Genomic DNA, 26,540 nt, shown 5'->3' with positions numbered 1-26,540 from the left:
TCTGGCCTGTGCCCTGCCTAAAGAGAGAATTGTGACATAACTCTGCACCTATCACTCAGGTGATGTGACTTTCTTCTGCTGACTAATTCCTGCTCAATTGGGGATTGTGACATATCAATGGGGGTAGCACCTAGCTGATGTAACTATTCTCTTCTGCCTAGGTTCTTCCTGCAGTGGAAATTGTGACATATCGCTGGGCTTAACAGCAAAGTGACATTAGTTTTTTGCCTTGGTTCTTCTCTCAGAAGATATTGTAACATATTGCTGGGCTCAGCACCAAAACCATGTGAGTTTCCTGTCTGGACCCTGCATACAGGTGTCACTGATATATCTCTTGACACTTCAACTACTTGTTGTGACTGTCATCTGTTTCCTGGGCTTTGCCTATAGGAAAGTAAGAGCCTGGGCTCCAGAGTCAGCCACCCATCTGTGCACAGACAAGGAGAGGTCCCCTTAAGCTTCAGCACAGTCTGGGACCCTAGCTTTTTTTGTAACAATTTGTTCGACATGAGGCCCAGTCACGAGTGTCCTTCTTGACTGGACTCAAGGAACATGAAAAGGCCAACTTGTTTTTGCAATTGTCTGTTGTTTTTCAATTACTTTCTCAGAAACAGTGCTGGATGAATGCCTCAAGGGGCTCACACAACCTGTTCTGGGACTTAGTGACCATTGTTTGTATCTATGTTCATTGAGTTCAAATTTAATATTTAACTTTTCCTTCACATTCAGCCTCAATTTGACACCCAATTGTAGGAAAATGTTTTTACAGATATATGGGGATGGCACAATTGGTATAGATTACAGATACACGGTAAGCAGAGGAGAATGAAAAGCACAATTAATAAAAACCACACCCACCATGGTCAACGCCAATGCCAGTGTGACAGCCAATCCGTGATGGGGTCCTGACGGTTAGATTCTAACTGTTTTACTTGTCCTTGCATGTCTTGGGCAAGGAGAGTAATATTGTGAGAATTGTCAGGAATATACACACAACATTCAGTATGCAGCAAGGCTCAAACTCCTCCTTGGGTTGTGGTAAGCATACCTAATGCCATTTGATTTTGCAACACAACAGTACGCAGCTGAGCAAATTCATCTGATAACAATAAAAGTCCAATGCTACTATCATTAAGAGCTTTTTCTACATGTAGGCTTAATATTTTACTTTGTTACTGAAACAGGATTGTACCAGGGGCAGGGGAAGAATACTGTGATAGGGTACCACCACCAGGGAGTCTGGCACATTCAAAACCAGCAATGTTTGTCTAGATTACTGGGGAGGAGAATATTATCCTGGATGGTGAATGGAATTAAAGGCAACCCCAAGTGCATCTCCCCATCCAATATAGGGCCAGGTATTGCCACCAATAGGATCTGCATACCCAGAGGGGCCCCCAGGAAACTACAATGGTTATACTATTATTATAGTGTATTAAGATGTTATTAAAGTAGCAAAGGAAGTCCAGGTTGGATTGCAAGTGTTATTGTGGCCCCATTGGTAGCGACAGAGCCATTCAGAAATGTTGGCAGGGACAATTCTCCAAGGTAGTCCATTTCCTGTGTCCTCTGGCAATTTGATGCAAAGCCAGCCTTGACTGCAGTTGGCTTCTGTTGCAGTGGTGGCTGCCCAGTTGATGAACTCATTCTCGGCATCAGACATGATGACCCAGGTACTGATTACTAGCGGACAGGTTATTCTCTGTAATAACAAAAGTGGAGAGAAACATAGTATTGCTTTTCATTTTTAGGAAACTGTACTATCCCTTTATATTCTGCTCCTATAGCTACAAGGTGACCAGCCTTAGGGGTGGGATCTGATGGAGGCTGTATCCATATTTTGGATTCAGGATTTAAGCTACCTGTACTAGTGGATCTGAATTTCCCAGTTCTGTATGTAGCCTCTGTTGGAGCGAGATTTCCTCAGGGGTTAATTTTTAACAAGGTACCACTGACAATTGAGCAACCCGCATCTGCGGTCTCGTAGCAAAAGAATCTGGAGTGGTATTGTATAAAGTGAACTTTAACTCTCCCTGGTAATCACTATTAATTATACCACCATACATTATAATGTATCTCATTGCCAGGCTTGAATGTGTTGTAATCCATTCTTCCACATTCAAGTTTGCATTTATAGTGGACATTTTGGCCTGTCAATCTGCCTGCTGATTAATATTCTGTCAAGAGAAAGCAGAGATGCATGAGCATCAATATGGAAAACAGCGATAATGGTAGTGTGCACCAGGATTCAGATATCTTTCCAATATTGTTTACTCCAAACCTCTTTATTCCTAATTGACCATTTGTTTCATTGCCATTCGGGCATCTAGGTAGTAAGACCATTTGCTACTGATGAAGAGTCGGTATACAAGTAGCAAATCCCTCTGGCCTGCTTCTGAATAGTTCGGAGGATGGCTACTAGTTCAGCCAGATGGGTGCGCACACCCCTCCCTTCATCAGAAATGTTTATATTTTTAACAGTATTATAAGCCACAGCCTCCCAGCATCGGGTGCCACCAGTGTATTTGGTGGAACCATCAGTAAACCAAGCGTGTTTCTGATCCTCTGGGCTTAGTTCTTTAAATGATTTGCCCCATTGGGCAGGGGAGGTTTCCTCCCCTATCTGCAAGACTTGCTCAGTGGTTTGCTGTGCTGACAAGTTTTGCACATCCTCATGTACAATGATACCCGTTTTGGTTACGGCTTAGCCTGGTCTTCTATGTACCATTTCCAATTTATGATGTTACTTTCTTGAGTGTACCCTATCCAATGAGTTTTGAGGGAGCTCACGACCCAAGTCATAATAGGAATTTGGGGTCTCATAAAAACATCATGACTAAAACAAAGGTGTTCTGTTTCCTGTAAAGCCCAGTAGCAGGCCAACAGTTGCTTCTCAAAGAGTACAAGCTTTGCCAGCCTCTGACAGCTTCTGGGTCTAAAACCCCAAAGGTATCCTCTTCCCATCTTGTTTCTACCTAACGCTCCAATTAGCATGTTTATCTAGGACAGTTATTTGCAGTTCTACTGGCCCATCTTGTAAGGGACATAGAGTTGCTCTGCTTGTTTGGCTTGTTGAAAAGCCACACTCTCTTTCTCTCTTCAGTGAATGTCATAGCGTTTTCTAGTGACTGCATGCAGACGTTGTAAAATGTTATCCAGGTGGGGAATATGATGTTTCCAGAATCCAAACAAGCCAATACAATTTTGGACCTCCTTTTCAGTGGTAGGGCTGCAAATTCTAGTATTTCAGCCTTAGCCTTTGGTAAAATGGACTGTTTCCCTGAATTCCATAGGATGCCAAGGAAATTTACAGTTTGTTCGGGTCCTTGAATTTTACTAGGATTAACTTCCCATCCTTGAGATAGGATTTGGATTTTTACTGGCTCCAAGCCCCAGCTGACTAGTTCTTCAGTTTTACCCTGACTGGGCCACTCAGACAGCTGCTTTTTTCAGCAATAGGCTGATAACTTTGAGGCTGATCAGTCAAGACATAGGCCTGGCCATGGGCCAGGGCCAGTCTGGAAGTCAGATTAGCATTTTCCTTTTCTGGCTTACATTTCTCTTGTAGCAGCTGATTCCTATCTTGACACATTAACTTATAAGCAGTAAGCAAGCACCATCCATGCCGGGAAATTCCCTCAGCATCCCATTTACCAACTGGGATTCCCTGCAGCTAATCATGCACAGCCATTGATTCAAAGTGCACTAATTTAGAGTCCCAATTTTCACAAAGGCCCGTTCCCTTGGACCACTCAATGGCCAACGGGAAGAACTGGGGGAGTTCCCATCCGAAGATATGGAAAGTACCCGAGCTCCCAGTCTGGTCCCTGCAGCCAAAAAATGTCATGCTTTTGCTTTCGGATCCTGTTCGTGACACTAAAAATGTTCTGTGCGGGAAATGCTCAAGGAGAGAAGAAAAGACACACATACAATACCTTAAGGGAAACAAACTTTATCCCACGTAAATGGCAATGCAGATATAATAAGCAAATGATATAATAAGCAAGTTGCAATGGGACGGGGAGAAGGGAAAAGATACATATATATTTACACTCATCAGACTATGAAGGGTTCACCACCAGACTGGGAAGCAACAGCCTGGGCTCCAGAGTTAGCTACTTGTCTGTGCACAGATGAGGAGAGATCTCATGAAGCTTTGGCACAGTCTGGAACCATAGCTCTTTTTGTAATGAGTTATTTGGCATGACGTCCAGTCAGGAGGGCCCTTCATCACTGGGCTCAAGGAAAACAAAAAGGTCAACTCGTTTTTTGTGTTTGTCTGTTGTTTTTCAATAACTAACATATAGGAATAAATTGAAATAGAGATTTATCTGAAACAGCGCTGGATGAATGCCTCAGGGAGCTCACACGACCTGTTCCGAGACTTGGTGACCATTGTTGAGTCCAAATTCAATTGAGTTCAAATTTAATATTTAACTTTTACTCCACAAAGTGTCAAAAGTAATTCCTTCAAATGCAGGAAATTATGTAACTACTCACAAACTAAACTTCTCAACCTAAAGTCAAAAATTGAGTATAGGAATTAAAAAAAAAAAGAAAATCTACATCTCTCTACAGGGAACTCAATTTATTTCTTTATTTATTTTAGACACATGGTATTGTTTTGTTTCCCGGGCTGGTCTCAAACTCCTGGGCTAAAGTGATTCTCCCACCTCAATCTCCTAAAATGCTAGGATGACAGATATGAGCCACTGTACTATATAGTAACAAAAACAGACTAAAAGTGGCAAAATGCATCCAAAAAATTATGCAAATCATAACCAAATGAGGACAGACTATGTCACAATTATATTATGCAAAATACTTTTTAAATAACTGTCTTAGTTTGTAAAATGTGTTATAAATTCAAATTGTCAAAAAAAAGGACAAAACAATAAAAGGGTTTATTCACTGGAAACCTATGACAATTATATACATTTCTATAATTGTGTGTATATATCTAATTATGTATACACACAAATATGTATGCAGCTTACATGAGTATTTTTAAATATATCAATAATATCTTGACAGAACATAAGCAAAAAACAGCAATATACTAAAAGTATAATATTTTAATACACCAGTTCTGTAATTAATAAAAATATCAGATAGAATATTAAAAGGAAAACAGAGGACATGAAAATACTGTAAAGTAATTAGATATAACAGATGCATAGAGAACACTCTATACAAAAACAAAACTCACAATCTTCTCAAAAGCTCATGAAACATTCTCCTAAAAATAACTATTAAGACAAAAAACAATTCTTAACAGAATTTTTGAAAAATTGAATGTTACAAAAAAATTCAAAAAATGAATCCAGGAGCTTTTTTTTTGAAAAGATCAACAAAATAGATAGACTGCTAGCAAGACTAATAAAGAGAGAAGAATCAAAGAGAAGCAATAAAAAATGATAAAGGGGATATCACCACTGATCCCACAGAAATACAAACTACCATCAGAGAATATTATAAACACCTCTATGCAAAGAAACTAGAAAATCTAGAAGAAATGGGTAAATTCCTGGACATATACACCCCCCACAAGAGTAAACCAGGAAGAAGTTGAATCTCTGAATAGACCAATAACAGTTTCTGAAATTGAGGCAATAATTAATAGCCTACCAACCAAAAAAAGTCGAGAACCGACGGATTCACAGCCGCATTCTATGAGAGGTACAAAGGGGAGCTGGTGCCATCCCTTCTGAAACTATTCCAATAAACGCAAAAAGAGGGAATCCTTTCTAACTCATTTTATGAGACCAGCATCATCCTGATACCAAAGTCTGGCAAAGACACAACAAAAAGAGAAAATTTTAAGCCAATATTCCTCATGAACATCAATGCAAACATTCTCAGTAAAATACTGGCAAACCGAATCCAGCAACACATCAAAAAGCTTATCCACCAAGATCAAGTGTGCTTAATCCCTGGGATGCAGGAATGGTTCAACATATGCATATCAGTAAACATAATCCATCACGTAAACAGAACCAACGATGAAAACCACATGATTATCTCAATAGATGCAGAAAAGGCCTTTGACAAAATTCAACGGCCTTTCATGCTAAAAAAACTCTCAATTAACTAGGTATTGATGGAATGTATCTCAAAATAATAAGACCTATTTATGACAAACTCACCGCCAATATCATACAGAATGGGCAAAAACTGGAAGCACTCCCTTTGAAAACCGGCACAAGACAAGAATGTCCTCTCTCATCACTTCTATTCAACATAGTGTTGGAAGTTATAGCCAGGGCAATCAGTCAAAAGAAAGAAATAAAGTATATTCAATTAGGAAAAGAGGAAGCCAAATTGTCCCTGTTTTCAGATGACATGATTGTATATTTAGAAAACCCTGTCATCTCAGCCTAAAATCTGCTTAAGCTGATAAGCAACTTCAGCGAAGTCTCAAGATACAAAATCAATGTGCAAAAATCACAAGCATTCCTATAATGACAGACAGAGAGCCAAATCATGAGTGAACTCCCATTCACAATTGCTACAGAGAGAATAAAATACCTAAGAATCCAACTTACAAGGGATGTGAAGGACCTCTTCAAGGAGAACTACAAACCACTGTTCAACGAAATAAAAGAGGACACAAGCAAATGGAAGAACATTCCATGATCATGGATAGGAAGAATCAATATCGTGAAAATGGCTGTGCTGCCCAAGGTAATTTACAGACTCAACGTCATCCCCATCAAGCTACCACTGACTTTCTTCACAGAATTGGAAAAAACTACCTTGAAGTTCATATGGATCCAAAAATCCTGCATAGTCAAGACAATCATGAGCAAAAAGAACAAAGTTGGAGGAATCACGCTACCTAACTTCAATCTATAATACAAGGCTACAGTAACCAAAACAGCATGGTACTGGTACCAAAACAGATATATATACCAATGGAACAGAACAGAGGCCTCAGAAATAACCCCAAACATTTACAACCATCTGATCTTTGACAAAACTGACAAAAGCAAGCAATGGGGAAAGGATTCCTTATTTAGTAAATGGTGCTGGGAAAACTGGTTGGCCATATGCAGAAAACTGAAACTGGATCCCTTCCTTACACTGTATACAAAAATTAACTGAAGATGGATTAACGACTTAAATGTAGGACCTAAAACCATAAAAACTTAGAAGAAAACCCAGGCAAATCCATTCAGGACATAGGCATGGGCAAAGACCTCGTGACTAAAACACCAAAAGCCATGGCAACAAAAACCAAAATTGACAAATGGGATTTAATTAAACTAAAGAGCTTCTGTAAAGGGCCCGCTAGGGTTACCGAAAGCGGGCAGAAGGCTCCTAAGGGGAAGGTAAGGCTTGAGGGAGGGCAGGTGAGGCACCTGAGGCAGGAAAAAAAAAAAGAAAAGAAAAAAACTTGCATCCAAGAAGCGTTCCTGGTAACCCCACGGACGAAAGTGCCTTCCCATCAGTCCCTGCGCTGGTCCCCGGGGACTCTGGCGTCCCTGGTTCAAACCCAGAGAGCGACTCAGGCCCGCTAGGGATACCCCAAAGCAGGCAGAAGGCCCCTGAGGGGAAGGTTAGGTTTGAGGAAGGGGAGGTGAGGCATCTGTGGCAGAAAAAAATAAAACGCGGCATCAAGAAGCGTTCCTGGGTCCTCCACGGATCAAAGTGCCTTCCCATCAGTCCCTGCACTGGGCCCCGGGGACTCTGGCGTCCCTGGTTCGAACCCAGGGAGCGTCTCGGGCCCGCTAGGGGTATCGCAAAGTGGGCAGAAGGCCCCTGAGGGAAAGGTTAGGTTTGAGGGAGGGGATGTGAGCCACCTGTGGCAGGAAGAAAAAAAAATCCGCGCAGCTGAGAAGTAGGGCCTGGGTCCCCCATGGACGAAAGTGCATTCCCATCAGCCCCTGCACATGGCCCTGGGACCCTGGCATCCCTGTTTCAAACCCAGGGTGAGTCTCAGGCCCACTTGGGGTACCCCAAAGCGGGCAGAAGGCCCCTGAGGGGAAGGTAAGGTTCGAGGGAGGGGAGGTGAAGCACCTGTGTCAGGAAAAAAAAAAAAAAAAAAAACGCGCCGCCGAGAAGTGTTCCTGGGTCCCCCAATGACGAAAGTGCCTTCCCATCAGCCCCTGCGCATGGCCCCGGGACCCTGGCATACCTGGTTTGAAACCAGGGTACAAACAAAACTATTATCAAATTGAACAGGCAACCTACAGAATGGAAGAAAATTTTTGCGATCTACCCATCTGACAAAGGGCTAATATCCAGAATCTACAAATAGCTAAAACAAATTCGCAAGAAAAAAAATAAACAACCCCATCAAAAATTGGGCAAAGGATATAACAGACACTTTTAAAAGGAAGACATTTATGCAGCCAACAGACATATGAAAAATTGCTCATCATCATTGGTCATCAGAGAAATGCAAATCAAATCGACAGTGAGATACCATCTCATGCCAGTTAGAATGGCGATCTTTAAAATGTCAGGAAACAACGGATGCTGGAGAGGATGTGGAAAAATAGGCACACTTTTACACTGTGGGTAGGAGTGTAAATTAGTTCAACCATTGTGGAAGACAGTGTGGCCATTCCTCAGGGATCTAGAACAAGAAATACCTTTTGACTCATCAGTCCCATTACTGGTTATATACCCAAATGGTTATAAATCATGCTACTATAAAGACACACACACAAGTATGTTTATTGTGGCACTATTCACAACAGCAAAGTCTTGGAACCAACCCAAATGTCCATCAATGATAGACTGGATTAAGAAATTGTGGAGCATATACACCAGGGAATAAATACTATGCAGCCATACAGAAGGATGAGTTCATGTCCTTTGCAGGGACATGGATGAAGCTGGAAACCATCTTTCTCAGCAAACTATCACAAGGACAGAAAACCAAACACTGCTTGTTCTCACTCATAGGTTGGAGTTGAACAATGAGAACACATGGACACAGGGTGGGGAACATCTCACATTGAGGCCTGTTTGGGGGTGGGGGGCTATGAAAAGAATAGCATTAGGAGAAATACCTAATGTAAATGATGAGTTGATGGGTGCAGCAAACAAACATGGCACATGTATACCTATGTAACAAACCTGCACGTTCTGCACATGTACCCTAGAACTTAAAGTATAATAAAAAAAAAATTGAATGTTACATACTATAATTTCTGACCAAAAAGGATTAAAACTAGAAATCAATAACAGAAGAAAATTCATACAATTCACAAATACATAAAAATTAAACCATTTACTCTTGAACATGCTTTTGGCATTTGTAAAGGGCTGAACAAAGGAGAAGATAGGCAGTTGTTTCAGGTGTATTTTTAGTTTTGTAAGATAAAAATGTTCTAGAGATATGTCGAATAATGACAATGTGCTGAACAAGTCTAAACTATACAATTATTGTCATTGTAAATTATTGTAAAATTGTAAATAATTGTCAATTTTATATGTTTCTTATAACAATGTAAACAATAATAATATCTAAGTGAGATACCGTTATAATGCATTTCGGTAATTATCTTCAGGACCTCAAAAAAACCTGAGTTCTGTCCTCTCGCTTTCCTCCCCGTACAGAGCGAGCTTCATCACTCGCTCCGCACCTTCTCCATCAACTACCTATCCCTGGGATCTTTCCAGTCGCCCAGCTAAAGCGCTCAGCAAGGTCAGCAGCACGGCGAGCTTCTATGCAGGCACTGGGGCTGGGGCTCCTGGATCTTTGTGTCCCATTTCACAGAGATTGCCACTTACTGCCACCTGCTAGAAGACGGGGAGGGCTTCAATCTTGGTGGTATTCTGGACAGCAGCAAATACCTGCAAAGCATCCAAAAGACCACCACCCACAGGACAGTGGATGGCAAAGTGTTGTCTGAGACCAACATCACCGACGTTTTGAGGTGCTGAGCCAGCAGAAGCAAGGTCCCTTTGAGGAGCAGGAGACCAATAAAAACTTCAGTGGTCAAAAAAAAAATTACCTTTGCATCACAGAAGTGTTTTCCTCACGCAAATGTAATATAGATTCATTAATACATAGATGTGGAAATTAGGGCAATTTCCACAACTACTCACCCAGAGAGGATTAAAAAAATAATTGACCACCAACTAATCAAACAAATACACAAGTCATAAATAAAGTATGAGTAATGTTTATACAGGCAAACGAACAGATAATTATGTTGGCAATAGACATATGGTTGATTCATGTTTGACTTTTTTTCTACACTCTTTTAAAGTGTACACAGTTAAATATAGTCATAAAAAATTATAATGTATAGGCAGAAACTAAAAACACAAATGATGTAAGACAGCCTGTCCTAACAGGAAAATACAGGAATATAAAATATTACAAAACAAAATTAAATAAACATTAACCTGTGAAATACTGAATAAACAAAGCATGCAACTGAAGAAGACTCTTTCTAGATAACTGCAATATTCAACCATAACTGGACACCCATAAAGGGCTGATTTTGAATTATTAGCATTTGGTTAGAGTAACAAAATTTCACAACAAATGCATTGTAATATTCTATAAAGAACATTTAGAAGAAAATTTTAATGAAGATTTCAATGATATTAGAGAACAGAGTCTCAGTCTGTTACCCAGACTGGAGTGTAGTGGCGAGATCTCGGCTCACTGCAACCTCCACCTCCCAGGCTCAAGCAATTCTCTGCCCCGGCCTCCCGAGTAGCTGGGATTATAAGCGTCCGCCGCCATGCCCGTCTATTTTTTTTTTTTTTTTTTTTTTTTGTAGTTTTAGTGGACACAGGGTTTCACCATGTTGGCCAGGCTGGTCTTGAACTCCTGACATTGTGATCCACCCACCTCGGCCTCTTAAAGTGCTGGGATTACAAGCATGAGGAACCGTGCTGGCCTATAATTTATTTTTTTTTAAGTAAAGAAAAGCCTTACATTTTTAAATATGGGAACAAAATGAATATTTGAAAAATATGCTATGAAACACTACTATATAATAAGCAATTAGAAATAAATTATACTTTCATTCAGATAATGTTGAGGAAGTAAATGGAAACACTCATGATAAGTTTTTCCATGCAGCAAACTTAGACACACAAACTAAAATTTTGTTAATGTGAGGTGCATACTAAGTATCTCTTTCACTTTTTATATAACACGTAAATTCAAGTATGCTATTCTGAAACCCCTGAAGCTAAAATTATAGGCTAATTTGGGATACATAAAAATCAAAAAGTGAAAACATACAGATCACAGTCCCACTAAGATTTATATAAGATTAAATAATAAAATAACTCATTAAGAAATAATGTAAAAATTAAGAATTTATTCTATTCTTGGCAGGTTTCTAAGTTTTTCTATGGCATTAAGGTCTTTAAAAATTCTTTGAGGTGAGTAGATACAATAAACTATTCTACAGGTGAGGAGCTTGGCATAGAGACTTCGTATTTTTAAGTTAATTTCTACTAAGGAAAATAAACTTTTTGACCTACATTACCAGAGATGAAAAAAAAAATAAAGTGAAATAGAAGATTCAACTTTGTCATATGTGCTGAGGTGCTTTGGGCTCTAATAAAAGTTTTTCCGTTTTGTTTTTTTTTTTTTTTTTTTTTTTTGCAGGATCACATTTGAAATCATAGGACTGAAAATTATGAAGCAGAAACATTTGCCCTTGGTGTTTCCAAAATATGTGAACCAAACCTCGATGTCTGCACTTTTACTCTCACAAACTTCTGACATGAGGCACAGATTTTTACAAAATAGCTTAATATAGAAGTCTCGCAAAATGTGAAGATTTCCCCAGATCCCCAAAAACAATGGAAAAGCAGTAAGAGCACAAGTCTTTCACGGGAATAACAGAAAGAAGAGGAGAACTTTGGCTCTCACTGTGAATGCCCTGGAATGTTAGTGGAGGGACAGGAGGAGCCTTAGAAGGTTTACGAGCATAATAAGCATAGGGTAGGAAATGTCCATCTGTGGCAGCAAAAGAAGTAAATCTAGGATTTTCCAGAACCAATTTCATTGAAGCAGAACTTCCCATATCACATTTTTAAAGTTTCCTCCTTGGTCTTTGCACCTCTCATCTTTGTTATCTGTTCATTCTTGCCTATTGGGTTGATGCCTATTATTCTCTCTCTTTTTACATTCCAAAGATATTTCCTTTACTGTAGAACAGGGGCATCCAAGGGAGAAACTCACCACGACCCCAGGTCTGGAGCACCCGGAGTCCACCATCGCTGGGGATGGAGGCGGCTTCAGCCTGGGGTTGTGGTGAGATTCATTGATTGACTGCGCGATGGTGGCTGAGTTGCAAGCAAATGGGTTTCATCACCTTAAATGGTTTTGAACCAAAGAAGCTGTATTCCCTTAAAAAGACGGACAGCCCATCGTGTGAACTATACAGTTTGTGAACAAATTTATATTGGGTTCATAGTGGAGTCATGCACGCTGACTCCTGCGAGTTCCCCTAAGTTCTTAGAGGACTGCTTTGCCTTTTGATCTGAGAGTTGCAAAGTTCCCTAAAGAATGGCCCCTGTGGATAAGCACTAAGTCAACAGACAGCGATTGGACAGAATTTGTGAAGGAATTCGCCCCCAGATCATGAAAGTCCCCCTGAACACCCGCCCCGTGGTGGCGCTGCTGGATGGCCGTGACTACACTGTGATGCCCATCCTGAAGGACCTGGACACCGTGGCCTTCTGTGATGCTCAGTCCACGCAGGAGACCCACAAGAAAGTTCTAAACGAAGCCGTGGGTGCCATGATGTACCACACCATCTCCCTCACCAGGGAGGACCTGGAAAAGTTTAAGGCCCTGCGAGTGATCTTGCAGGTGGGCAGTGGCTACGACAACGTGGCCATCAAGGCTGCTGGCAAGCTGGAAATTGCTGTGTGCAACGTCCCGTCCTCAGCCGTGGAAGAGACAGCCGACTCCACCATCTGCCACATCCTCAATCTGTACTGGGGGAACAGGTCGCTGTACCAGGCACTGCAGGAAGGCACGCGAGTTCAGAGCGTGGAGCAGATCAGCGAGGTGGCCTCAGGAGCAGCCTGCATTCGTGGGGAGATGCTGGGCCTCATCAGCTTCGGTCACACGCAGCAGGAGGTTGCAGTTCGAGCCAAGGCCTTTGCAGGATGGGATCGAGCAGTCCCTGGGCATGCATAGGGTCTACACCAGCAGGATTTGCTGTATCCGAGTTACTGCGTCTCCTTGCACTGCAACCTCAACGAACAAAACCATCACCTTATCAATGACTTTACCATAAAGCAGATGAGGCAGAGAGCATTCCTTGTGAAGGCAGCCCGTGGTGGCCTCGTGGACGAGAAGGCCTGAGCACAGGCCCTCAAGGAGGGCAGGATACGAGGGGCAGCCCTCGACGTGAATGAGTCGGAGCCCTTCAGTTTTGCTCAGGGTCTGTTGAAAGATGCCCGGAATCTCATCTGCACTCCTCTCACTTCTGCTACAGCTAGCAGGTGTCACTGGAGATGAGGGAGGCAGCTGCCACTGAGATCCGCTGAGCCATCATAAGTCGCATCCTGGGAAGTTTAAGAAACTGTGTAAACAAGGAATTCTTTGTCACATCAGCACTTTGGTCAGTAATAGACCAGCAAGCAATTAATCCTGAGCTCAATGGTGCTACCTACAGATATCTGCCAGGCATGGTGGGCGTGGCTCAGGAGTATTTCCTGCAGCCATGGAAGGCACCATCCCTGGAGACATCCCAGTGACTGACAACCTCCCGACAGGGGTATATCCTTCCCAAGGGCCCTCTCCCAACAGCCCACCAAACATGGGGACAATCGAGAGCACCCCAACAAGCAATAGCAGAGAATGCTGGAAGGTAATCATTCAGATACACTTGGGAACAAGAGACAGTGAAAAATAGATAATCTAAGAGAAAAAGAATCTGACGGCCTTTTTAGCTGATTCTGGACATATGCGTCATTGTTGTTGCAGTGTTAAAACTACAAGAGCTAGAAAACTGAAGATGTCGTCTGCTTACGGAAGCTCTGAAAGACTAGGGTGTGATTTATTAACGACCAACTTCTACTATTGTGTGTTAAGTTTTTCATCTGTGCATCAAATCACAAAGAATAAATAGAACTTTTCCCTTTATCAGTCCTTTGGGCACAGCAGGTCCTGAACACCCTGCTTAGATGTTGTATCAAGAGTTCAAATATCAAAATAAAAACCATGAAGAGGAAATCCCCATCCTGTGACTTCAGTCTCTTCAGTCTACAGGGACTGGTTACCGCTTTTTGCTAATAGGAATATTACATTACTAGAAAATGTGGAGTAAACTGTTTGCCTGTGGTAGACACCTGCACACATAGGATTGAAGACGGTACCGGCTCCTGTACAGAGACACGTCTCTCACATCTGAACTGCATATTGAGTGGCAAGTTGGTTGTAAGTTCAGTAAAAGCCTCTGATGATGCAAAAAAAAAAAAAGTATTAAGTTTCACAAGCTGTTAGTAATCAAGTATATTTTCTCAGTTTCAGATCCTCTGCTATTTTATTGAGCGGAAAGTCTTGCACTAAAAGGGTTCAAGAAAAATAATATTGCATTTTCTTATGTCACAGGAAACATTTTTAATGGTACTTGTCAGACTATGAGTAAACCCACTTTTAAGATATTGATAAAGTCTTCTTTTCTTCACGTGATATTTTATACAAGAACACTTCAGATGTATTGGATGTGGCTGATTTTAACAAATCCTATAAGATTTGTATCAATTAGTTACATGTTGTATTCATAGTCTTTTGTGAATCATTGCCTTTTTGTTTAAAAAGATGGCCTACTTTGAGCCTTTGTATAAGTACACTCCTGTTTTTGTGACAAAAGAAAAACTTTAAAATTGTCCCAAACAGAAAAATAATGGCTATCAGAAGTATGTTTTGTTTTAGTGTGAGTTACTATTACTGTATTTGTGTATAGTAAAGGTGGACATTTAGCATTCAGTGCAGTTTTCAATAAAATGTAGTTAGAAAAAACTTCTTAATGAACAAAAACAGAACATAGACAACAAAATAATATTAGAAGAAGTGATGCGTGAAGAAAATGAGATATCAATAAAAAGATTTTTAAAAGCCAAGAAAAATTGTGACTCTGAAGAACACAGTAACTATATTAAAAATTTAATCAACAGTCACAAAAGCAGACTTAATAAAGCAGAAAAAATTAGACAGTTGATGACATTGTACTTATAAACACTGAGTCATGAAAACAAATTTTTTAAACAGAATAGAGAAAAAATGAAAAATGGGACTTAATGCACACCATCAAGTGGACCATTGTATTTATAAAAGGAGTCTTAGAAAAAGAATATAGGAGAAAAGTAATAAAGAGGTTATTTTTAAAAAGTAGCTGAGAACTCCCTAGATGACAAGGTAATTAAACAAGAAGAAATACTTCCAAACAAAAACCTTCAACTGGAATAATTTCACTTCAGAAAAGAAAAATTAAGCATTTCCAAAACAAATAAAAGTTTAGTGTGTTACTAACCACCAGAACAGTGCTAAAGGAAATGTAAAAGAAAGTCTATCATGTCCAAAAATGACAATATGTGCTGCACAGCATCATAAAAGCATATGAAAATAGAAAGCTCTCTATTAAAGGTAAATACATAAACAAGTATAGAAATCTCTACTGCCATAAAGATGGTGCACAAAACTTTCACATTATTGCTATGGAATTTAAAAAATGAAGCATAAATCTGCATAAATATGTGTTCATAGATAATAAGAAAAGATAATATGTGATATTAACAACAAAGTGGGGGCATAAAGAGTACAGCTTTGCATTCCATTGAAATATAGTTGTTATATATTGTCATAACTTTAAGATGTTTTATGAAGTCTTTATTTCTCGAGATGATTACAAGAAAAACCTGCAGATGGTATGCAAAAAGCAAATGAGAAAGAAATTGAATCATGCCACTACAAAATCAACAAAGAAAAACAATGCAGTAAGAGAAAAAATGATAAATAACACATCTACAAGAAACACAGAAGACAATTACAAATAATAATAGTAACTGCATTAACTTCAGTAATTACTTCAAATATAAAAAGCTAAATACCTTAAAGAAAATGAATAAAATGATTTAATGGATTAAGAACAAAGAAGATCCAGCAATGGGCTCTCTACAAGAGTCATTTTAGCTCTAAGGACTCAAATAAGTTGAAAGTAACAGTATAAAGAAAATATATTTTATGCAAAGAGTAGCTACAACTGGAGGGGCGTGGTCATAATTATATTAAACAAAATATATTTTAAGTCAAAAATTTTAACAAGAGACAGATTGGTATTATGTAATGGTGAGATGGATTAACTTGCAAGAAATCCATAACAATAATTTATAAATCATATATATAATTTGAAAAATCTGCAAAAATATACCATTGGGATTTTGATAAAAATTACATTAAATTTTTATATTACTATAAATAACACTGACATCTTTCTTTTTTTTTTTTTTTTTTGGAGACAGAGTTTCTGTCTCCCAGGCTGGAGGGCAGTGGCACAACCTCGCGACCAGCTCACTTCAACCTCAGCCTCCCAGGTTCAACTGATTCTCGTCTTTCAAATAAGTAAAACAAATATTGACAGAAGTGAGGCAAGAAATATATAGCAACACAACAATTGCGGACTTCAACACTCCACTTTCAATAATGACTAGAATAGTCAGATGTAATCTCAGTAAGAAAGGAAAACCTGAACATTATAGACCTAAACGGCATTTACAGAACTCTCCAATACAAAGCAGCAAAATATGCAATATTCTCAATCACACATTGTACATTCTGCTAGGATACGTCTTATTAAATTTAAGAAAACTGAAGTCACACAATGTAAATGAAACTAGAAATCAAAAGCAAGAAAAAGTGGCAAATACGTAAATAAGAGGAAATTAAGCAAAATTTTTCATATAGTCTTGCTCAAGTGTCATGTGACTTAATATTGTTAAGATGTCAGGGATGGTGCATTGGCTCATGCCTATAATCCCAGGACTTTGGGAGGCCAAAGTGGGTGGATCACTTGAGGTCAGAAGTTTGAGACCAGCCTGGCCAACATTGCAAAACCCCATCTCTACTAAAAATACAAAAGTTAGCTTGATGTGATGGTGCATGACTGTAATCCCAGCTACTCGGGTGGCTGAGACTGGAGAATTGCTTGAACCTGGGACGTGGAACCTGCAGTGAGCACAGCTCACACCACTGCCCTTCAGCCTGAGTGACTGACTAAAACTCCATCTCCAGAAAAAAAAAAAAAGTTGTCAGTACTACTCATGATGATATAAAATTGTAATGTAATTTTTATCAAAATACCAATGGTATGTTTTTTTGCAGAATTTTTGTATATAATTCTAAAAGTTGTTTAGGAACTGTGACTAACCAAAGGCCCTTTAAAAGAACAAAGAGGCATTACACTTTCTGATTTAAAATTACGATACAAAGCTACAAAAATAAAAACAATATGGTACTGCCACAAAAACAGATACATAGATGATGAAACAGAATAGACATCCCAGAAATAAACCCTTGCATACGTGATAAAATAATCTTCCATAAGCTTTCCATGACCACACAATAGAAAAATAAAATTCTCTTTAAGAAAGAATTTTCAAAATTTAATATTTATAGAGAAAAAAAGTTGGATGCTTCCTTTGTACCATATATAAAAAGAAAAGTTTTTTAATGGATTCAATACTTAAACATAAAAACTAATAAAATGCTTAGAAGTAAACATAGGGGAAAAGTTTATGACATAAGTCTTAAAACTCTTTGCTTAAGTATGACATCAAATTCATAAGCAACAAGGAAAAGAACAAAAAAACGGACTACATTAAGCTTCAAGTATTCTACACATCAAAGAAAACATTTAGTGACATATAAATGTCACCTAATAAGTGGGTGAAAGCTGGGCATGGTGGCTCATGCCTATAATTCTAGAACTTAAGGAGGCCAAGGCAGATCAATCACTTGAGGCCAAAAGTTTGAGACTAGCCATGAAAACATAGCAAGACCCTGTCTTGTATAGGGTTATATATGTGCATACATACATACATACATACATACATATAACCAAAAAGAGTAAAAATATTTTCTAATCATCTATTTGGTAGGTGTTAATTTTCAAAATATATAAACTCCTAAAACTCAACAACAACAAAAAGTTAATAACTTGATTAAGAATGGGCAAATATTTGAAATGACATTTCTCCAAGGAAGACATACAAATGGCCAGGCATTTAAAAGGATAATCTATATTACTCTTTTAGAAAAATGCAAAGCAAAGTCACAATAATCTATCCCCTCAAACTGATTTTTAAAATAGTATGAAAGCTCTTCAAAAAATTTAAAATGAGATTATTATATAATCCAGCAAACCCCCTTCTGGGTATGTATTTAAAATATGCAACACATGATCTGGAAAAGATGTTTGCATACCCAAATTTATTGCAGCACTATTAACACAAGCCAAAAGGCAGAAAGAAACCCAGATCTCCCTCGACCAATGAACAGATTAATAACAAGTGGCACATACACAAAGTGAAATATTATTCAGTCTTTAAAAAGTCACATTATATGATAATTCTTGAGAATATCATGTTAATTGAAATAAGCCAGGAACAAAGTGACAATGTATGATTCCATTCATAATCAGGTATCTTAAGTAGACAAACTCTTAGGAACAAAAATTAGAATGGTGTTTGTGAAGGGCTGAAGGGATGTTAAAATGGGCAATTGTCTTAACAGGCATTTAATTTTAGTTTTGCAAGACATAGAAGTTCTACAGATCTTTTGCATAACTATATGAATGTACTTAACACTACTGAAATATACACTTAAAAAGAATTAAGATGGTAAATTTTACATTATGTTTTTAACACAATTACAATTTTTAAAAGAAAAAAATATAGAGTTATATACAGCTTTCCAAAAATTACATTTTGTTCACAGAAGATTTTCTCTCACACAAAGGAAGTATAGATTTGTAATTATACACATGGTGAAATTGAGACTATTTTAATGACTACTCATCTACACAAGATAAGACAATCATTGAAAATCAGCCAAAAAATATAGAAGATAAGCCATAAGCAAAGTTGGGGACATATTTATAGAGACAAACAAACACATATATAATTTAATTTTGAAAACATATGACCAATTTATATTTTAATTAAACCCAACATTAGTTTCCTGAGAGAAATTTGGTTTTCAATTTCGGCAAATGAAGATCTTTCTGGGGTTAAAAGGATTCTTTCTTCTCTGTTTCTTGATATGGGCCTGCGCTGGGGACTGGTCAGCTGTTCAAGTGCAACACACTCAGTTTTGGTTCTGTGCCAGGATTAAACCTACGATATTTCACATTTCATATATAAACCCCGATGAAGTGTTTCTAGGAGATGGCTGCCCCATAACCTATGTTTTGCCAAATGTTTACTATGAGTTTCATTGTCATCCTCTTGAATGTGGTATTGTAACTAAAAATCTTCAGGAAATTCTGCTTGAAACTAAAATCAAGTATATCTCAAAAAACTTTCCTCTCTGATCTGAAATGCCTCTGTCACGTGTTGTCTGCAATTGGCATCCTCTTTTAAAGAAAGTAGAAAGGACAGATGAGGAAACTGATAGTGTTACAGAATGGGAGACAGAGGTGAGGATACACATTGAGGGTGAAAACATCGAAGTTATTTCTACAGTACAATCTTGTAGGCATCTGACTGCTATGCTCCCTTGTGTATCAAATGATGCACCTTTATTGCAAGAGAAAAAACTGTGCTGTTTACCTTGACACTGAGAGGCATTTTGGAATCTTCCGTGATTGCTTAGGACTGAGGATTTAATGTGCTATTTTGTGGAAATCTTAGAAGCAGGAATGGGATTTAATGACCTTAACTATCATCTATCTGAAAAACCTACCTTGCAATTTTAAATAAAATGCCATGCTGCCTTCGACTATTCCCTTTTCAAAACAGGAGCTGCCCCTGCTTTTAACTGTATGAAGTTTAATCTATGAATAGTTTGTACTATTAATTTTTTTTAAAAAATCCACATTGACTTGAAGTGTACAGGCAGAGTTGGAAATTATAACATCCAAAATTATAATACATAGGTAAAACCCAAAATAACCTTAACTGCTGCCCTGGAACCTATTCTAAACAATTGAGACAGTAATATGGAATTGTAAAGAAAATTAAGAACAAATTTACACGTAAAATCTTGTATGCAAACTTTTTTTGTTTGTCTGTTTGTTTTGAGACAGAGAGTCTCACTCTGTCATCCAGGCTGAAGTGCAGTGGCAGGATGTCAGCTCATTTCAACCTCCGCCTCCCGGGTTCAAGCCATTCTCCTGCCTCAGCCTTCACTGAGATTACAGGCACCTGACACCACACCTGTCTACCTTGCATGCAAACTTGATGTATCATTTATAAAAATATTTTTTCAGATAACTACAATATTCTACTGTGACTGTGCATTCATGAAGTTCAGGTATCTTGAATCATTGGCATGTAGTGTATGACAGTAAAATTTTATAGAAAATGAACTATAGCCATTAATAAAAGGCTCTAATAAGATAATTTTAATGCATAAGAATTTAAAAGACACCATAAATAATTTCCGTTATATTTTTAATATACCGATGCTATTCTTACACAAAATAAAAAGGCTAGGTAAGCTGTGGTCACTCACACCTGTAATCCCAGGATTTTGAGAGGCCGAGGTAGCAGATTGCTTAAGCCCAAGAGTTCACAACAAGCCTGGGCAGCATGGGCCTGTCTCTACAAATAATAATAATAAAAATACCCAAGTGTGCTAATACACCTTTGTGGTCTCAGTTACTCAGGAGGCTGAGGCAGGAGAATTGCCTGAGCCTGAGCAGTCAAGGCTACAGTGAGCTGATTGTGCCATTGCATTCCAGACTGTGTGACACAGTGAGATCCTGTTTAAAAAAAAAAAAAAAAAACTAACAATTAGCCAGGTGTAGTGGCAAGCACCTGTACTCCCAGTTACTTCAGAAGCTGAAGTTGGAGACTCATTTGAGCTTGAGAGTTTCAGTCTGCAGTGAGCCATAATTGAACTACTGAACTCCAGTCTGGGTGACACAGCAAGGCCTTGTCATTCATAGATAGATAGAGAGAGAGAGAGAGAGAGAGAGAGAGAGAGATAGACAGACAGATAGATAAAATATAGCTAGAGAAAGAGTAAATTTTTAAAAATGTAGTATGATGTAATTTTTAAAATAAACTGTATGTGTATACTTAGAAATTTATAGAACATAGCCAGAAGAATAAAAAACAACTTCTTAACAATTTTTTTAAAGAACAGAAAAGTGAGTTTGAAGAGAAGGGAATAAAGGGGAGGCTTTCAGTTATTATGTTTTCATTTTTTGAGGCAGGGTCTCACTTCATTGCCCAGATGGAAGTACAGTGGCGCGATTACAGCTCACTGCAAACTTGGCCTCCCAGGCTCAAACAATCCTCCCACCTCAGCCTCCCTAGTAGCTGGGAATACAGGTGTACATCACCACAACTGGCTAATTTTTTTTATTTTTTGTAGAGAGAGGGTTTTACCATGTTGCCCAGACAGGTCTTGAGCTTCTGAGCTTCTGGGCTGAAGCAATCCACCTGCCTTGGGCTCCCAAAGTGCTGGGATTGAGCCACTGGGGCAGCCAAGGCTTTTTGTTTTGTTTGGTTTGGTTTTTGAGATGGATTCTCACTCTGTTGCCCATGCTAGAGTGCGGTGGCACAATCTCAGCTCACTGCAACCTCCGCCTAATGGGTTCAAGCAATTCTCCTGCCTCAGCCTCCTTGGTAGCTGGGACTTCAGGCACTCTCCACCACGCCCAGCTAATTTTTGTGTTATTTAGTAAAGACGGGGTTTCACCATGTTGGTCAGACTGGTCTCAAATTCCTGACCTCACGATCCACCCACCTCGGCCTCACATAGTGCTGGGATTACACGCATGAGCCACTGCTCCCGGCCACCAACCAAGACTTTTACTTTATAAAGATATTTATGATGTGTTATTTTGTTTTTACAGTATGTGTTGCATTTATAATTGGAGATACAGTAAAAGGTGATTGTTAATGTTTGGCAGCAAGGCAGTAATATTATCTTCATCAATATTTGCACTTCATTAGCAGGAACCTGTAAGAGAAAGCCCAGACAAAACTTTAAGGCAAAGAAATTACGCTTGTAAAAAGTGAGAGGATTATCTTTTTATAATAACCAATATTCCAGGTGAGGACTGGTCAGGATCTACCACTGCTCCATCTCACTGGATAACTCTCACACCTGCCAGGAGAAGAAGGAGCAGAGAGAAGGAAAAATGCCAGTGAGTTTTCTTTCCACTAAGGTCCTATTTGGCAAGTTTCCTATCATCAAGTAGAAGATGGACTAAGAATAAAACATGTGCCCTTGCAGGTGCTAGTAGAGAGGCACAAAATAGAAAAGGAGGTAAGCCCACACGCTGTGTTGTGTAAAGTTAAGAAAATTACTCAAAATCTTGGAGCATTAGTTTCTTCCCATGTAAAATGGGGATCATGTGCCTACTTCATAAGTTGTTTTGACAATTAAATTCACAAAGACATTTAAAAGTTCCTGTTATGGCAAGTATCCACATGAAGAAAGTGGTATCAAACTTCATAATATGCGAAAGGTATTTTGAGTATTGTCAATGAGGCCAAAGACAACATGCCCAGCTTCATAATCAATCCCAGCAGCATTAGACTGAGGAGATCTACAAGTAACTATACATCTTCAACAAATTCCACTGGAGAGGAAGACCGTGGAGTCTGACAACATGACACAAATGTGACCAGTGTACAGTGACTTAGGTAATGAGGGTGGGATCCCTACATATTCTCTGAATTGCCGTTACACAGTGAGTTCCCAGGAAACAAATGGAATAGAAAAGGCAATACAACAGATGCTACCATAAATGGGGTGCGCAGAGCAGGTTCACAACCACAAATCTAAACACGAGACTCAAATCACAAGGAGAACCTAGATCTGTGAACAACAGCTGTGGTGGCATCAGGTTCAACATTCTGAGACCGCCGCTGTGGGCAGTGTCTTTGCAGGCACATACTCAACAGCAGTGTATCTGAACACAGATCCCAAGGCTCTTCTCTTCATTAATTATTAAGATGACAGATGATGATTACAACATCCTCATTAACGCTGTGGACAAGTGAATTCAGAAACCCCCACCTAAATACACAGTGAAGAGTAGGATGAGAATACTGCAGGATGGGGTAGGAATGCGGGCACTCGACCCCACAGAGTCTATTTAAAATAAGAGAACAGCCCTAGTATCGTGCTGTGGTTTCCCTATATACGATTCCTTATTTTTTCCAATTTCATAAGTCCCATACAGTTTTTCTTCCTTTCTTTACAAATGTGCTGATGAACCCATGTGTATTTAAACCTGGAGGGGTTAATTCTTAATAAAGTACAGTAACATAACTCAATTGCTATGACGAGGTTTTTCAGGTTTTTTTAATAGTGTTCCATACTCACGAATCACAAATGAAAATTATAAGAACATGTAATATGAACAAGGTATTCTTTTCACACAGAGTAATACCCAGGTTTGTACAGATTAGATGCATCATGAAAGCTGGTACCATCTGGGAATCACAGGAACCATCCTGAGGACATAAGGAACTTAGGGCCATCGATTATTAAGAAACTACCTGCAAGTAGAAGTTCTTCTGGGTTTCTATTGTCAAGACAGGAAAATTCAACGGATAAGCCCCAGCACATTAAAGTACATCCCTAACGGCTGTGGGTGATTAACTTTCCATCCAAAGCAGAGATGTAAAAGATGATAGACTTCAAATGCTGCCCAAGTGCTCCGTACCTTGAAAGTCATTCCCACAAAGCTGGAGCGCCACCTGTTCCTGAGGGATCAGGTCTCCAATTGTGTTTTTGAGACACTCTACAGTCAGGAATCAGTTGAGACGAGGCTGGTGATTTCAAGTGTAAAATATCTAAACCATCATCTTTAGGTAGATTCTTATGCCTGGGAATTGTGGTTTTCTCCTCTGTTGTTAGCAGATCCTGGGTAACCCAGTAAATATCCTCTCTCACGCGTCAACTTCTATTATCACAAGAAAGGCGCCGTAGAGGGTGACGTTTTCACGAAGGAGTCACAGCCCGCATCACCCCTTGAAAGCTCTGAAGTTGTGCGCGGGCCGGCCACGCAGCAGATGGAAGTCTCAGTTCCCATAGAGTTTAGCACAGCAGGCGGCTCCCTGGGCTCGAAGAGGCGCAATGCTCTGGAAAACCCCCCGGGTGTGGATGGGAGAGGACACCGAGATGTGCAGCGGGCTGTGCGGTGAGGACCAGACCCCTTCGATTTGAATAAGGGAGGTGCACTTCGCAGCGTCACACCGTCGTCACCGCCCAGCCCAGACCTGCCGCTCAAGTCCTTCTTCGGACTCCCTTGGCGAGGGTGTGGCACAGAATCAGCAGGCGGCATCCCTTAGGAAGGGGCGAAGTCCACACCGTCCTGTCCCTCCCTCCAGGGCTGCGCACCACGGGGGAGGACTGACAATGCATGCTGGGATTGTAGTCCGCAGGTCGGTGGCTAGTGGGCTGGAAACCGTTAACAGACCGTAACTCCCAGCACGCCTAGCTAGGGAGGTGCCTCCCTATCCTTCCCTTTGATACTACACACCACCCCCAAACCCAGCGCATGCGGGGATTGTAGTCCGGTAGCACCGCGACCCATGGGCTGGAAATAGTTAGAGGACTATGACTCCCAGGATGCCTTGCGAGGTACGCACCGTCCCGAGCCTTCCTCTAGGGCTGCGCACCGCCCCCAAGGCCAGTACATGCTGAGATTGTAGTCCGGTAGCCCTGCGACCAATGGACTGGAAACTGTTAAGACACCACAACTCCCCGCATGCCTGGCTAAGGACGCACCTCCGTATCCTTCCCTCCAGTGCTACACACCGCCCCGAAGCCCAGTGCCTGCTGGGATTGTAGACTGCAGGCCGAGGGACAATCGCTGGAAACCGTTAAGAGACCATAACTCCCAGCATCCCTGGCCAGGGACGCGCCTCGCTATCCTTCCTTGCAGCGTTACACACCGCCCCCATCCCGGTGCATACTGGGATTGTAGTCCAGTAGCCCTGCGACCAATGGGCTGAAAGCTGTTAAAAGACTATCACTCCCAAAATGCCTTGCGAGGAACCCACCCTCCCGACCCTTCCTCTAGGGCTGCGCACCGACCCCAAGCCCGGCGCATTCTGATACATTAGTCTGGCAGGCCGACGACCAACAGGCTGGAAACTAGTAAAGGACTATAGCTCCCTGGATGCCTTGCAGGGTACCAACTGTACTGACCCTTCTTCCAGGGCTGCGCCCTACCCCCAAACCCGGTGCATGCTGGGATTGTAGTTCGGTAGCCCTGCGACCAATGTGCTGGAAACCGTTTAAGTACTATGACTCCCAGGATGCCTTGCGAGGGGCCCACCCTCTTGACCCTTCCTCTAGGGCTGGGCACCGCCCCTATATCCGGCGCACGCTGGGATTATAGTCCGACTGCCGCGACCAAAGGTTGGCAGTGGGTCTGAGACTACAGTTCCAACACTCCGGGGAAACTCTCGTCTTCTCCTCTGTCTCTCCATGCTTCCAGTGCAATTCCGCCCTGCTGAGCGGAACCTTTCTGTTCCCAGACTTCTGCCTGTGAGGAGACAGCGTGGCCAGGGCAGGTGGTCTCACTTCTAAATGTGACGCAGTCTCCCCAGGTGCCAGTTGCATGGCTGCTTGTTCCTGAAGTTTGATTTCTGTCTGACAAGCGAGAGCCCGGGAGCCTCTCACAGGCTGCCCAAGGTTGCCATAACTCTTGCTCTAGGGGAGCTGGGGCTCGCCCAGCCCTTTGCAAGACCCCTCCCTCAGCCCTGACCCTTCTCCTCGCCCCTCCAGTGCCACTCCCCTTTAGACCTGCAGGGTGCAGCCGTTCGGTGGTAGGGACCCAGGGCCCGCGGGCTGGCAGTTCGGCTGGCAGTTCTTGGGCTTCTCAGGATCCCTTTCAGAAAGCTGCCTTGTGTATGAAACCACTGCCATAAAAGAAAATTCCTGGTGCCTTGTGGCCTGGCACTTGCTTTTTCAAAGCCACCTTTTCTTCTATTCTCACTCCTTGGACCCCCGGGCTGGCTGTATGGCTCATACCTGGGTCAAACCTCTCAGAGGGATGCTCCTGCCACTGTAATAGAGAAAATGTAACAGGGGAAAGACCGGACCCCTGCTTCCTACAACTAGGAAACCCAGGACTTTGATATTCTAGTGCGGACCTTTTGGCCATACTTAATACAAGCCAACAGAATCAAGCCCCTTGGTCCTTCTCAAAACATTTAGGAAGTTAATGTAGTGAGGTAATACACAATGTCTACATTTCTGCCCTGAATAAGGCTCCCTTGTAAACTCTTAATTTTCCTTTTAAAATACACTTTTGGAGTCACTTTTTATAATTTTCTGGTGGAACTTAACAGTGATAATTCTCAATTTATCGTTCTATTTAGTTTGTCAGGTTAATTATAAGTAC

General features: G+C 40.6%; 1 long non-coding RNA gene and 1 pseudogene across 1 annotated transcript; one reads left to right on the top strand and one right to left on the bottom strand.

The window, feature by feature from the left end:
- Positions 1-680: 680 nt before the first annotated feature.
- LOC129531470 (uncharacterized) lies at positions 681-25,134 on the bottom strand. The gene is made up of 2 exons (XR_008676689.2): positions 24,917-25,134; positions 681-1,702 (listed from the first exon to the last, which is right to left on the bottom strand). It is a non-coding gene; the product is annotated as an uncharacterized lncRNA (long non-coding RNA).
- On the top strand, positions 12,299-13,795 carry LOC101144340 (C-terminal-binding protein 2-like; annotated as a pseudogene).
- Positions 25,135-26,540: the final 1,406 nt, after the last annotated feature.

This window comes from Gorilla gorilla, chromosome 1 (assembly GCF_029281585.2).
Source record: "Gorilla gorilla gorilla isolate KB3781 chromosome 1, NHGRI_mGorGor1-v2.1_pri, whole genome shotgun sequence".
NCBI lineage: Eukaryota > Metazoa > Chordata > Mammalia > Primates > Hominidae > Gorilla > Gorilla gorilla.
Note: the sequence above shows the minus strand (reverse complement) of the source record. Positions and strands in the feature narration are given on the sequence as shown.